A 13,949-nucleotide genomic window follows, 5' to 3' on the forward strand; every position below is an offset into this window, starting at 1 on the left:
GGGGGTGGGGGGGGGGGAGAGTAGGGAGCAGAAAGAAGAATGAAAATGATAACGTGTTTGACAATGGAATTGCAATTGCAAAATGGAGATCCTTTCTTTTGCACAGGGTAATGGAGATGGAAGCAGTCATTCTTGCTTGAAACTGGTGATATTGTTTCTGGTAAAGGAAAAACGCTACCTACCTGGAAAAAGAAGAGGTCAGAACAAAAGTTTCTACCTTTTCCTATTTCTCTACTTGTGTATCTTTTAGTTTTGAGTAAAGAAATTTTGCTTCTAAGAACTGCAATAGTAGATAAATATTCTGGAAGTTCTAGTGCTAGCTTTCATAATATTTGCCTGTCTTTAAGTGTTTCTTACTTTATCCTACGCCTTAATCCCTAAATGTAGTGTTATCTTTTAGTATTGAGTAAAGAAATTTTGCTTCTAAGAACTGCAATAGTAGATAAATATTCTGGAAGTTCTAGTGCTAGCTTTCATAATATTTGCCTGTCTTTAAGTGTTTCTTACTTTATCCTACGCCTTGATCCCTAAATGTGGTGTCTTTCTCTCATTATCGCTATGTACTTGTCCAATACAGTTGACCTTCTATTTTGATTACTAATTGCTAAACCTGTGGGGAATCTGGAAATGTAAGTTCATTAATCGTGCTTGTTTTTCATCAACTCTGCATTTTCCAAGTTAATTTGCCTTTAGATATGAGAAATCGTCCTGCTCTTACAGATTCTTGGAAGTCTAATCGTGGCCTACAATATCTTATTAACCTGTCTTGAAGGAGCTATGTTGTAATTAGTAAAATTGTTTACTGGATATTTAGAAGAAATGCAGAAATCCATGTTCTATTACTGGACTTTAAGGTCTAAATTATTTGTTAAAATATCACAATGGATGCTTAATAGCGATTACAATGTGAAATTCTTGACGATATGAAATACCCATGAGCCAAATGATGTAGCTTGGAAACGAAAAGAAGGAAGTTTTATTAGTAACTTTGTATATTGCATCTTAGAGATATAGGGAAAGCCACGGATTACGCTATCTACTACTTTCTACATGATTATACTACATCTTTCTCGATAATACCAACTGTATGCAATTTCCCAGTCAAGATGGTATAGGTTGCTATAGCATATGACTCTGTCTAATGTCTTACCTTGTATAAATGTGAACCTCTTGATTTTTAGGTGGATAAAGGGAAAAGTTCTACTTTTTATGTGTGAAAGGATTTTTGGAGAAATTGATGAGAAAATTCATGGATCAGGAAGCTTCTTGTCAGAGTTTCTTGATGGCCTGAGAGTATGAAACAAACCCTGTTGTGGTTCTTTATACTTCCTTTTCATAATCTTCTGTATTTTCTTTCCTCTAATTGTACGCATGAATTTCACTGTCTGGGAGGGGGGCCGGGGGGCGAGTTTGGTATGTATCTCATGTACCGTTTGCTCTAGTTAGACCGGCATAGTTATAGTTTGGCTATTTTTAGCTATCAACCCACCGCCGTTCTTCTCCTTTATCTAGCTTGGAAATTGACTAAAAGAAGTGCCTGCCTTAAGCCTTGCAAAAATGTTATACTATAATGAAACATGTTACCTCACGAAAGACTGGCAAAACCCAGATAACTACGAACAAGTCTCACAATAGCTAACTAGGGAAAAAGAAGAAAAAGTCCCATTATAGCATTTACTTCAAAACATCCTCCGCGTCTTTTTTTCCTTTAATCTAATATCCAAAAAGCTGTTGTTGAACCATTGAAATAGCCTACTAGGAACCAAATACAATCTGTTGAGTTCCACATCGGTGGGTATGAGAAAAATTGGTCTCTTTATATGGTCTTATACAATCCTCACCTCATGAGGTAATTTCTGGAGTTGAGTTAGGTTCAAGATCCATATCTTATGGTATCACAGCCAGGTCCATCGCAGTTTATTGTTTACCTGATGTTGGGCTCCCATCTTACATTGTCCACGCTCTATATGTTCAGTCTGCAAGGGGTGTTGAGTCCCACATAGGTGGGTATGAGGAACATTGGCATCTTTATATGGTCTTGGATAATCTCACTCTATAAGCTAGTTTTGGGGTTGAGTTAGACTCAAGGTGTATATCTTTATTATCACAATAGAAGAAGATGAAATGAGGTTTCAAATATTCTGCATAAAATTTTATCTGTCCTCTATTGAGATAACACTTAGCTTCCATCTCCAACTAGGTAGCAGGGACTTGGACATGAATATGACATTTGCATGAACAACATGCCTACCTGATGTATTGGTAAAATGTAGTTTTCACTTATCCCATCAAAGGCTATTATTAATGGAAATGAGGTTTCTTGGGCTACCAAAATATTGAAAACAAATCCGTACCCAGAACTTTTAGAAATCTGGGCACTGTTCGAATCTTTGTTGATAATGGGCCTGCCCCTCTACCCTTTTCCTGTTAAATATCAGAGTTTTATGTGTGGCAGGATTCGTACCCGTGAAGTGTGCCTAACCACACATCATCTGTTACACCTATACCACTAGACCAGAGCCATGTAAATCCTTCCCCAAAACATGAAGTTTAATCATTCTTGAAGGTCAGCTCAACTTGTTCAGCTTTTTGGTTCAATCTCATTTTCTCATGCTCAAGATTTTTTTGTTGTATGTCAAGTTACCATTTTCCCAAGAACTAACTCTAGAAACCGTAAAGACTTGTGGTTACTCTTTTGGAGGGTGGAGTTGTGGAGGAAGCTATTGGAAATAGAAGTCTGTCGACATCTACAGTCGGTTCTTTTATTATTAGAGTAAGAAAGTACTGAGTCAGTTGTGTCATTCGAAACCTATAGTTTTTGGCTCTCTTTCTTAAGTATTTGGTTCAACACGAGAACTTCCATTTTCTTTTCTTATTGTCATTAAGGTACCCTGTCTATCTTTTACCTCTATACTGTGGATCCAAACAAGTTCCTATCCAACATACTCAGTTCCTGTGAAAGTACAGGACACGATGTAGCAAGAACATGGATGGTTTTGTAGTGATTTATATAGCACTAACGAGCAAGAAACTAAATACGTTGTTAGAATCAGCAGCTTTTGTGCAGCTTAGTCGCTTGTTTCTTGCTTTAGGAAAATTGCTCATTCGATAAGCGTTTTCAATAAAGCTTGCACTAGACTCTCACCTTTTTTTGCTTAGTCATATATAGCGAATCTTATTGGTATGGGTTTGATTTTTGAATCTAGTCAAAATTACATAGGTGAATGTAGAGATCGGTAGTGTCCTACTTGAGACGAACCACTTGTCATCTACAAACTGAAAGGGATTGGGGAAAAAAGCTTGAGAAAGTGTCCTTCAAAGGGGGAACCCATCCTCTCATTGTCAAAGAGGACACAAGTGAAAATACATGACAGACGTAAAACAGATAACATCATGTTTCCTATTTTCTCTCCTTTGAGGCTTTGAGGAAAGAAAGCACTGCCAAAACCAATAAGAAAGCAGAAATTGCATGAGGTAAGACTATTTTTCTTCTTTTTTGGTTTTGGAAACGGATAGTTTTATTACTGTAGTTATATGTAAACTATTCCAGTTTCCAACTAAAAAGAATGGGATACAATAACCATTGAATATTTAAAAGCATGCATTATTATCTATTAGCAGTGACACAAACGGATCATGTTTCCTTAAACCTTTTGTTAGAGACACTTGACTCCTGCTCACCCTGTCCACATTTTGTCTTCTTCAATTTTTGAATGTCATCTGTGGAGATTTTTAAAATCTACTTGCACTTTGCAGTTGATATGTAGGAAGAGAAAAAAAAAAGAAATATCTACCTTATCCAAAAAAAAAGAAAAAAGAAAAGAAATAGATAGATGATAAAATGTGGTAGTGCCTGACTGCCTTCCAGGCACACTGAAGGCACATGCTCAATAGTCAAACAATGGAACAAATCTGGACATGGTGAAAGGTGAGTTCCACACAAGTCAGATGAGGGTCAAACGAGGGGTTGTGTCAATCTCCAACAAGAACACGACCATTCAGAAGTGTCCATGTCATTCAGGAACAGAATCATCGCCATGATAGCACTTACAAGTTTCTACTTTAATCATTCATGTTAATCTTCCCCTCCTGAAGGGGTAAACATCTGCACCCTACCCATTCTGCTCCCAGAGGCAATTTCCTGGTTTCTCCCACTTGCATGTAATTGTTCCATAACAACAATCTTCTTAATTAATGCTTTCAAATTCTTGAGCATACCATCTTTATTTACATGACAGAATTTGTCATTTTGGGAATTCAAGCCCATAAAATGATGTTTTAAATTGAATAGAGATAAAGGCATGTTACACAACTTGATCGATAAGTATTTGGCTTTGCATCTAATGCTCGTTTTGTTGACTGGGAAGGTGAGCAAGGGTCTTGTTGCTATGGGTAAATGGATGCCTGATAAAATATCTAACTTCCACGTACTTCGTTCATTAGAAAAGTGGTTTACCAATCTAAGCTCAGTAAGTAGAACATAAGGTGTTCATAAAAAATTGTAGACTTCCTCTGAAGAGTGTTTGATCTTGTCCTCAATTACGTAACTCTGTCTACATAATCTCAAATGCGTTTGCACTTCACATAATCATGCCAGTTTCACTACGTAATGCAACCATTTGGCGTTTTTACATGTAAATTCTAAAGTGATTCCTTCTGCTGCAGCCCACTGGAAGAGATTTTTCGAGACCACTACTTGTCAAAAAGAAAAGTGGAATATTCTTTTTCAGGGCCACCTTTCTTGTTAGTAACTGTATCCTTCCACAGGTTCCACATGCAAGGTCCATTTTCTTGATATGTAGTCTTTGATCTCAAATTTTCTGTTTTATGCAGTCATATATTCTGTTCCCGTGTCTTAATTTGACCATAACCAGGCACCTTATTTTAATCTTGATCACATTAGAATTACACTTCTATCTTGTCAACACCATGCTTATTTTCGGGCTAAGTTGATCTGAAATGCATATAGGATGTACTAGGTCAGAGCCCCTAAACTTTGATCTTCTACATTGAACATCTTGATTTTATGGGTGACGTGAACCTTCAATTTCTAAAGGAATAGAATAGGCTCTTTCAGCTGATTTACCTCTTGAGGGACTGAGCATATCCATCAGATTAGTCATTTCAGCTTAACTAGCTTTTTTAAAGCTGAAGAATTGACTAGGTGATGTTTAATGGCAAAATCAAAAGGGGTAAGAGAGAGAATTATAGACAGTGAAGTACCTGTATCTCGTCCACCATGTTCAGCAAGGTGGATGTAAACATATTGACTATATCAAGAAACTGGACCCAAACTTAACTACCACAGACAAATTAGAGCCATTTGGTGCTTTGTTGCATGTTTGACACCATAAACAAGTATCCAGCACATTCAATTTGATATTTTTGATCTTCTAGCAGTTATGCTAGATCTTCTTTATGCATTTTATGTGTATGTGTGTACTTGGTTAATAGGAGGAAATTTAGGAGCAACGCGCAAGGAAGGGGAAAAAGGATGATTTCTTGGTAGTTCTGCACGGCATCTTGAAAACGATTCCTTCTGCTTTTTTGGATCTAGTTGTTTCAGGAAAGTGAAAAATTAACGACCATCCTAATGACTTCCTTTCTGTCTGCTCTCTTCTTAACATGTGATTACAGTTTTATATTAAGAACAACTGATAAAATATTTGAAATCGTGCTTTGCATCTGGGACAGATACTAATATGTGGATGAAACAGAATTGGAGTCTGTCTTTGTCAAGCTGGCGCCTCTGATGATTTACCGTGTTTAAGAATCAAACCAGACTTGTACAAACTTCTTCATCCTTGTTTTTTTTTTCATTTATCTCATCTGCATGTTTACATTGTAAGATAGAAGACACTTTTATTATCTAAATCATATGTTGAACATGTTTGCACTCGAGCCGAGGGTCTTTCAGAAACAACCCCACTACCTCCACGAGGTTGTGATAAGGTCTACGTATAGCTGTACACTCTACCCTCCCCAGACCCTTCATGTGGGATTTCACTGTGTATATTATTGTTGTTGTATATATTTAACATGTCTTGGAGCATGTGGGTCAGAATAATTTTTATGAACCAAGCAATGGAAACTATTTGATGATGGATGGCAGCAAGAAATGCCGAGAAATGCATCCGTAGTCTTTCTTGCTTATCTTGTTCAGTTGTTATTACATCTAAACATCAACCTTTTAGAGTAAGGAAACATTTGTTTTAATGATTCTTAAGACACCATATAATAGCCTGGGTCTAATAAGCATGGAGGATCCAAGTTCTACACCATATTAAAACATTTCTTTTTGGCCTAAAACTTCTCCTCTTTAGTCTTTTCCAATTGTGGTTGTGATGATTTGGGTGAATGATAGTTATTGACAAGATCTTACTGCTCTGAGTTGCATTACTTTCTTCCTGTGTTCAGTTGTGAGATTTTTAAGTGACTGGGTCAGAATATTTTAGTGTGCATCTACTCTAAACATACCTGACTGTTGTTTTAGAAATGCGCGAACAAGAATGCAGATTCCTTAAATAACACATACTGTTTTTCAAGACTACAGCCAAAGTATTACTTAGTGTAGCTCCCATGGAATTGTTACTGGCTGTATACTGTACTATTGTAGTAGCTACTAACATGTTTATACCTCCCCTTCCAAGTGGTAATTGCTTCTTGGGATGATGAGACTGGACGTTTCTACGTATGCTTTTTTGCGCTATAAAATCTATGGAGTCTTCCCAGTGTTTGGAGTATCTGAAGTGTCTCCTACTGAAATTGTGTAATTACTGTTTTGTTTTACATTCAATTTGAAGGAGATGAATTATGCATGAAATATTCTGATGATTCTTTTTGGAGTATGGGCCTGTATGAAGATGAGGCATTCAGTTTACCATAAATGTGTCATTATAAAAACACAGAAAATTTGAGCTTGTGATGTGCTATCTTTTTTCTTTTGCTAAGAACATGATTATAATTATGGTATATTTACCATCAAATGTGCTGGCACCAGGACAGCTCCATCTGCTTCACTTTATACTGCTATCTCCGGGATTATTGTCTCAAGATACTTGAATCTATCTCTCTTGGGTATCTTTTGTATGTCAAGCCTCACTTTCACGTCTACCTCATGCAACATCACATCATGAAAAATCTAGTCAAAATATTTTTAGAATGATATATTTTTTTTTAATTTGATATGTTATATATAAGTTTAGACCATTATAAATTTTATTAGGTACTAAAGATTAATAAGATCTTGTCAATCAATTTAAGAACATTTATATATCCAAACACGCGAGAAGTTATTGAAAAAGAAAAGGAAGGGTAAAATCCTCTAACCACTTGGGGGCTGTTTGGTTGCTAGTTAGAGTTATGCAAGTATTAGTTATGCATGTATTAGTAATGCATGATTTAGTTATGCATGGTTTATTTATGCATAGTTTAGTTATGCAAGGTTTAATAATTTCTTTGAGTGTTGGTTTGTTATATTAAAAGTTAACAAACATTATATACTTCTTCAATATAGATTATTTGTTATCGTTATATCCTTGACCCTTCGTACCTTTGTATATTTATTTATATTTTGCATTTTGTTTAGGCAAAATTTTAGACAGAAACTTGAATGCCACATTTTTCAACTTTCTCATATAGTTGAACCGATGTATATAAATGGCCCATGTCAACACGAGACCAACGTTGCAATAGTTGAAACTTATTGATATGCAAGTACATATAATTATGTGTACATTTAACAAAAATCGATACATGTAAGTTAACATCTGAGTAACACCACTTACTAATGCTAGATATTATTTACATACATTTTGAAATCAAAATATTCACTCATTGATGATATTCATTATTCACTAGTTGACAGTGGAAAAATGCCAATATCATATATGTCATGTTACACTGTTATACTATATCAAAAGTAAATACAAAAGCATGAAAATGGTACTAAGAAAACTCTACCATTCTCAATGCATCCTGAGAGAAAAAATTATTACCCCGTGTATTAATGTGAGCACAATAGAGTGCACCAACATGAATTTTATTTTTTCTTTCAAAAGAGAAACCACAGACGGAAAGTAAGACAAATATTTCAATTCTAAGAGAAAGAAAAACTACTCCAAAATAATTGTGTTTAGCCAAAAATATAAAAGGTTATTTAATGTACTTTAATCAAGTTTTAGGATAACATATCATTGTATATCTGTATCATATGCACCAGATTTATTAGAAATAACAATCAATGGAAATATGATCATCAGACTTACATTAGGATTCAACATGCAAATCCAAGTGCTGATAGAGCAAAATATAATCAGCTAAAGAACTTACGATTTCTACATTGATTTTTGGAGCCTTTACTTTCAATAATCTATAATATAGAAATGAGGAAGCTTGTTTTTTTCTATTTGATAGAGGATGTCATATTTACAAAAGTCATGGCAAGAACTAGTGGAAGCTCCAATAGAGCTTACTTCTAGCAGAGCCATTGATATAAACATTGATAGATATGACTTACTTCCAATGGCAAGAATCATTGATAGAGGATGCTTACTTCTAGCAGAGCCACTCTAGTTGCTGGACACTATCCTCAACAATTTGAATGTCTACTTAATTTTCAAATTAATAATAGAGTAGATTAAATTAAAAATTCAATTTCGTCATACTATATAAATCATTTACTCATAATTTTCACATACTGCCTTATCCTAAAAGTGAGAGTCCAGTGTTCAAGCAACAAAGTAGTGATAACAAAATAGATTTTATAAGATGAAAAATACAATAAATCTAACACACACCATTGAGACAAACTTGAAATTCTAGTTTCGTGGCCTCAATGAATCAAACTAAACCCATCTTCATTAAACGTGAATGCAACTTATATAATTCGTTGTTCAATTACATAAACGGGCACATAGAACATAGACAAAAAAAAAGTGAACTAGGTCATGGTTAAACCTTACAAAGTAGCTACACCAAAAACTCTTAAAACGTTTAAAGTTAATCATTGATAATCATTCATACCATAGTGTAACGATCAAGTTCTTTGATGTTTAAAAAGAACTTTTTGAACTTTGTATTGCTCCAGTTGATACACTAGGTTCCTCTTGAGTAATTTGGTCTTCTCTTTCAGCTAGAGCATCATCTTCATCGACAAAAATAATAGGAAATTCCATAGACATGTCATTAGCAACTTCTTGAGCTTCAGTTCTTTCTATTTCTTCAACACCATCTTCTGGCCCCTCACCAAATTATCCAATAGCTCTATTCTTGCGAAATATCTCTTCCCAATCAACAAATAATGGTCATTTCTTAAAGTTTATTGACTCGACATTTGAATCAACCAAAGAATAAAAGAAACAAGTATATAAAGTAACTGACAATATTTCAAAGACATAGATCATATTCACCAAGGAAAAATATAAGTAACTAGGTTGAGTTTACTAATAATTTAAACAAACATAAATCACCTTTATCAAGTCACTCCTACTAGAAAGACATATGATATTCTGAAAGTATTATTCTCTGTTAATACAATGATACAATAGAAAAGAAATATTTATAACTATACAATTGTAGGGTTAGAGTCCAATCCTAGGAAAAAGTATATATGGTTATAAATGTATGTTCTGTAACTCAGTCCTATTCTAAGAAAGAATATATTTTCTGATTACTATACAATTATAGCATTATAGCTTTGCCTAACATCCCCTGTCAAATTGACATCGATGATCACAGAGTATCAATTTGGAGATAAGATATTGATATCGTGCTTGTGTCATCACCTTTGTAAACAAATAAACAAGTTGATCATGAGAAGAAATGTGTTGTAGAGTGATGAGACGATCGATAACCAATTCTCAAATGTAATAACAGTCCACCTCTATATGCTTTGTGTTTTTGTGTTGCACTGGGTTTGTGGCTATTTTAATCGCACTAGTGTTATCAACATGTAACACTGTAGGAGATGTAATAGTGCCATCGAGATCAAATAATAGCCGTCATAGCCAAATAATTTCTGAACTTACTACTATCATAGCATGATACTCAGCCTTTGTAGATGATTTAGATGTACGTGATTATTTCTTACATTTCCAAGATATCAGGGATGTGCCAAAAAACATGCTCCAACCAGTAACAGAGCGACGATAATTGGGACAACTAGCCCATTCTGCATCAGTATATCCTTCAAGGTGTGTAGAAGAATCAGAACAGAAAAGAACATCTTGACTCATAGAACCACGAATATACCGAATGACACGAAGTTATGCAGTGTGATGTATACAATAAGGATTAGACACAAACTGACTTAGAACATGCACTGCATATGAGATGTCAGACCTTGTCATAGTGAGATAAATCAATGATCGCACCAATGGCCGATACAATGTTGGATCATTGAATGGTTCTCCGTCAACCTTCTTGTACTTCATTTTAATCTTCATCCGGATGTACACAACATTGTCATCAGTAAGATGAGCCCTTGGAACAAGATCACTAGCATACTTTTGTTGTGTAAGCATGATCCCAGTAGGCAAGTATAAAGCCTCAAGTCCAAGGAAGTATGTCAGTCGTCCCAAGTCCTTCATCTTAAATGAGGTATGTAAGAATTCTTTCAACTTAGTAATATTCTCTGGATCATTTCACGTGATAGTCACAACATAGATGGGAAGTATTGTGATACCTACTGGAGATGTACGAAGAAACAATGAATGATCTGAAGAACTCTGAGAGAAGCGTGTTGTTTGAATCGTGGATAAAAAAATTTCAAACTAAGCTTGGGAGCCTGTTTTAATCCATAAAGAGATTTTTGAAGACAAAAAACTGCATTTGGTCTTGACAAACAGGTGGTGGTTTCATAGACACAACTTCTTCCAAATTGCCATGAAGAAAGGCGTTTTTCACATCCATCTGATGTAAGGTCCAGCCTCTCATGGATGCTACATCCAATAATATCTCTACCGTTATCATATTAGCAATAGGTGCAAAAGCCTCCTCATAACCCATTCCACACTCTTGTTTGTACCCTTGATCAACCATTCAAGCTTTGTAGTGATTAATTGTCCCAACTGCCTTAAGTTTAATGGAATACACCCACTTAACTTCAATGAGAACTCCATCTGTTGGTTTATCAATAAAGTCCCAAGTAGAATTTTCATTTAATGCACAAAGCTCTTTCGACATTGCCTTTTTCCAACAAGTTTGTGTAGAAGCCTGATAGTAAGATGTAGGTGTTTTATTTAAAAAAAAGATAGATTTGGACTGGTTTAAGAGTCGCCACTTAATTTTTGAAGGGAAATTAAGAAAACCGATTTTTTCAAAAGATTAAAACAGGAAATCAGTTGAAAAATATTTAAAGGGGTTCGGGGTTCACATTAGCATTCTAGGAAGGTTTTAAAAGCGCCTAGAATGCCCACTAATGTGGTTATCCGACGATTTAATTATTTGGCTAAAATATTTTAACTTATCTCGAATTGCAACATTAAACTACTTTATAGTTGAGACCATTTTAATAGAAAATAATGAAATATTATCTGAGTGGAGTATTTTGTGAACCTATTTGTTTATTTTTATTTTTTTTAAAGTCGAGTAAGAGATGAATCATTTAGTTAAGTAATTAATTCGAAATGAGTGTCTTTCCGGGATTTGAATTTTTCGACCTTAAGATTAATGACAAATAATATCAAGTAAAATGAACATAGTAAAGTAAAGAGGGAAAGAGAGTTGGGCCCAAATCTGGTTTATGTCCGCCTGGATCAGTATTTGGGCTCATTTTCGTTTTGGGTCTTTGACCCATTTGAATCACCTGTACCTGTCCTAAACTAACCCAATAATAGCAATTAAAAGAGCAAGGGCTTAGGCCCAAAATAACAAAATACAACTTTTTGTGCGAAATTTGGGGCCTTTAGGCCTATTTCCCTCTTTTGTATACACTAGATGTGTACTAATGTATACAAATCTCGTGTATCTGCTCCGAACATCTGTACGTCGATTTTAAATGATCGGTAGACTCGAATAAAGGATTGGGTCTCTTTCTCCGGGCAGCGAACAGGGGAGACAAGCAGGGGAACGTAACTTCTTCCACGAAACTCGGACACAAATCAGCGAAGAAGAAAACCTCCCTATATATATTTTTTTTAGAGTATTTAGAATATATTTTAGCTATTCTTCCTTAAAGTATTTTGTTTTTTTTTTTAGTTAAAAAATTTCCAACGCCTACAATGGAGAATGAGAAGGGTTTATATAGGAGGAGATTTTTTGTTCGTTCTTGGGGGGAAAGGGACGCAAATTCAAGTAAGAGTGAGGGTAGAATCGGAATTCTCCAACTCAAATCTCAATTCGAAAATTTCCAAGAATCAAAAAGCTGCTTGTTTGTACAAGAATTCAACCCAAATCCCCCGAAATCCGGACGACAGGCAGGGCTGGAACGGTTTGGTGAGGGCAGACTTGCTTTTTTCCGTGGATTCCGCTGTTCCGGCTGCTGCTGCTTTGACATTTTGGATTGCTGCGAAGACACTCTCGCGTGAGGAAGAGTGAAGCGCGTACGGGGGTTCGTTTGGTACTATTATTGTTGTTGTGCGATTGGAGCTGGAGTTGACGTGTGAGAAATGGCTGAGGCTGCTGCTTGTTGCGGTTTGGGCATTTTCTAGAAGAAGAAGAAGAAGAATAAAGGGTATAGGGGTGGGGTTTATGCTGTATGTATATGTATTTATTGTTGGTGGGGTTTGGGATGGGTATGGGATTGTTAGTGGGGTGAATATTGTATTGTTAGGAATTGGTGGGCCGGGCATTGGGAATTGATTGGAGTTGGGACAAAAATAAGAGGGAGTTGGGCTTAAGGGGTTGAAGGGATGGTCTGCTGAAGATAAAAGAGGCCCAAATTTGGTCCCTTAAAATGGGTCAAGGGTGAAAACAAATTAAATTGTGGGAATTAAATCAAGCTTTGGCCATATGATTTAAATTAGCCAATCGGAGATTAAAGATGTAGCCAAATTGAATTAGTGGGGATAAGTTCGGCTAGCAATTTAAATAAGACAAATTAATATAATTAATTTATGAGCTCTTTAATCTTGACGAAATAAAATAATCGACTCAAATATAATAAAAAAAAAACTATTATATAACTAAACTAATTAACCAAATATTTAACTAAAACTAGAATCTTTTTGAGACCATTTTCAAAATGTTTATAAAATATACTAATTATATACAAATTATATAAAACATATATATTACATAAGAATTATAAAAATGATAAAATTGATTAAGGAAAAGGATTTGGTACGGACTTTAAGAATTATGGTCGAACCCCGAAAATGGGTTTCCTACATATCTCAGGCTATATGAGAATTCAGGCCACTTGTAGTTCGATACGCTTGATTTCACGCACAATTTTGAAAGAATTCATAAGTCATTCCGATATCAAATTATGAATGGACCGAAATGCTCGGGAATAAGATTTGAGGGTGAATGTTGGAATACAGCCGAGTTTTCAACACTGATCCCGCCTACATATCCCTCAACTTAGGAAATCAGGCTGTTTGTAGTTCGACTCGATCGGTTGAAAAGGAAATCCATTATGCGAGATAACCTTTGGTTACAGACATAATTTCCAGCGCTCTTGATGCATTGTCACTCAGATTGGAAAATTGCTTCCGGTGAACCCAAAATTTTCTGGATGCAAAAAAGGAACTGATAAATTGAGAAAACCCCACATGCCTTCTGATAGGGGTGTGGTTTGATTGTGGTGGAAGTCGCTCCTCAGCTCGCGTCCCAAGAGTTTGGCACTCCTCTTTGGACTATGTCCCAGTTCGCTGCTAAGAAAAAGTTCCACGTTGTGCTGCATCCTTTTTGATGTCGTCCGCACCTGTGGTTTGTTTTTGGAGAATTCATCCTTTCGGATGCTCTCGGTAAAGACTGAGATAAACTCATTAGCATAAAAATGCAAT

Source organism: Solanum tuberosum, unplaced genomic scaffold, assembly GCF_000226075.1.
Source record: "Solanum tuberosum cultivar DM 1-3 516 R44 unplaced genomic scaffold, SolTub_3.0 scf00328, whole genome shotgun sequence".
NCBI lineage: Eukaryota > Viridiplantae > Streptophyta > Magnoliopsida > Solanales > Solanaceae > Solanum > Solanum tuberosum.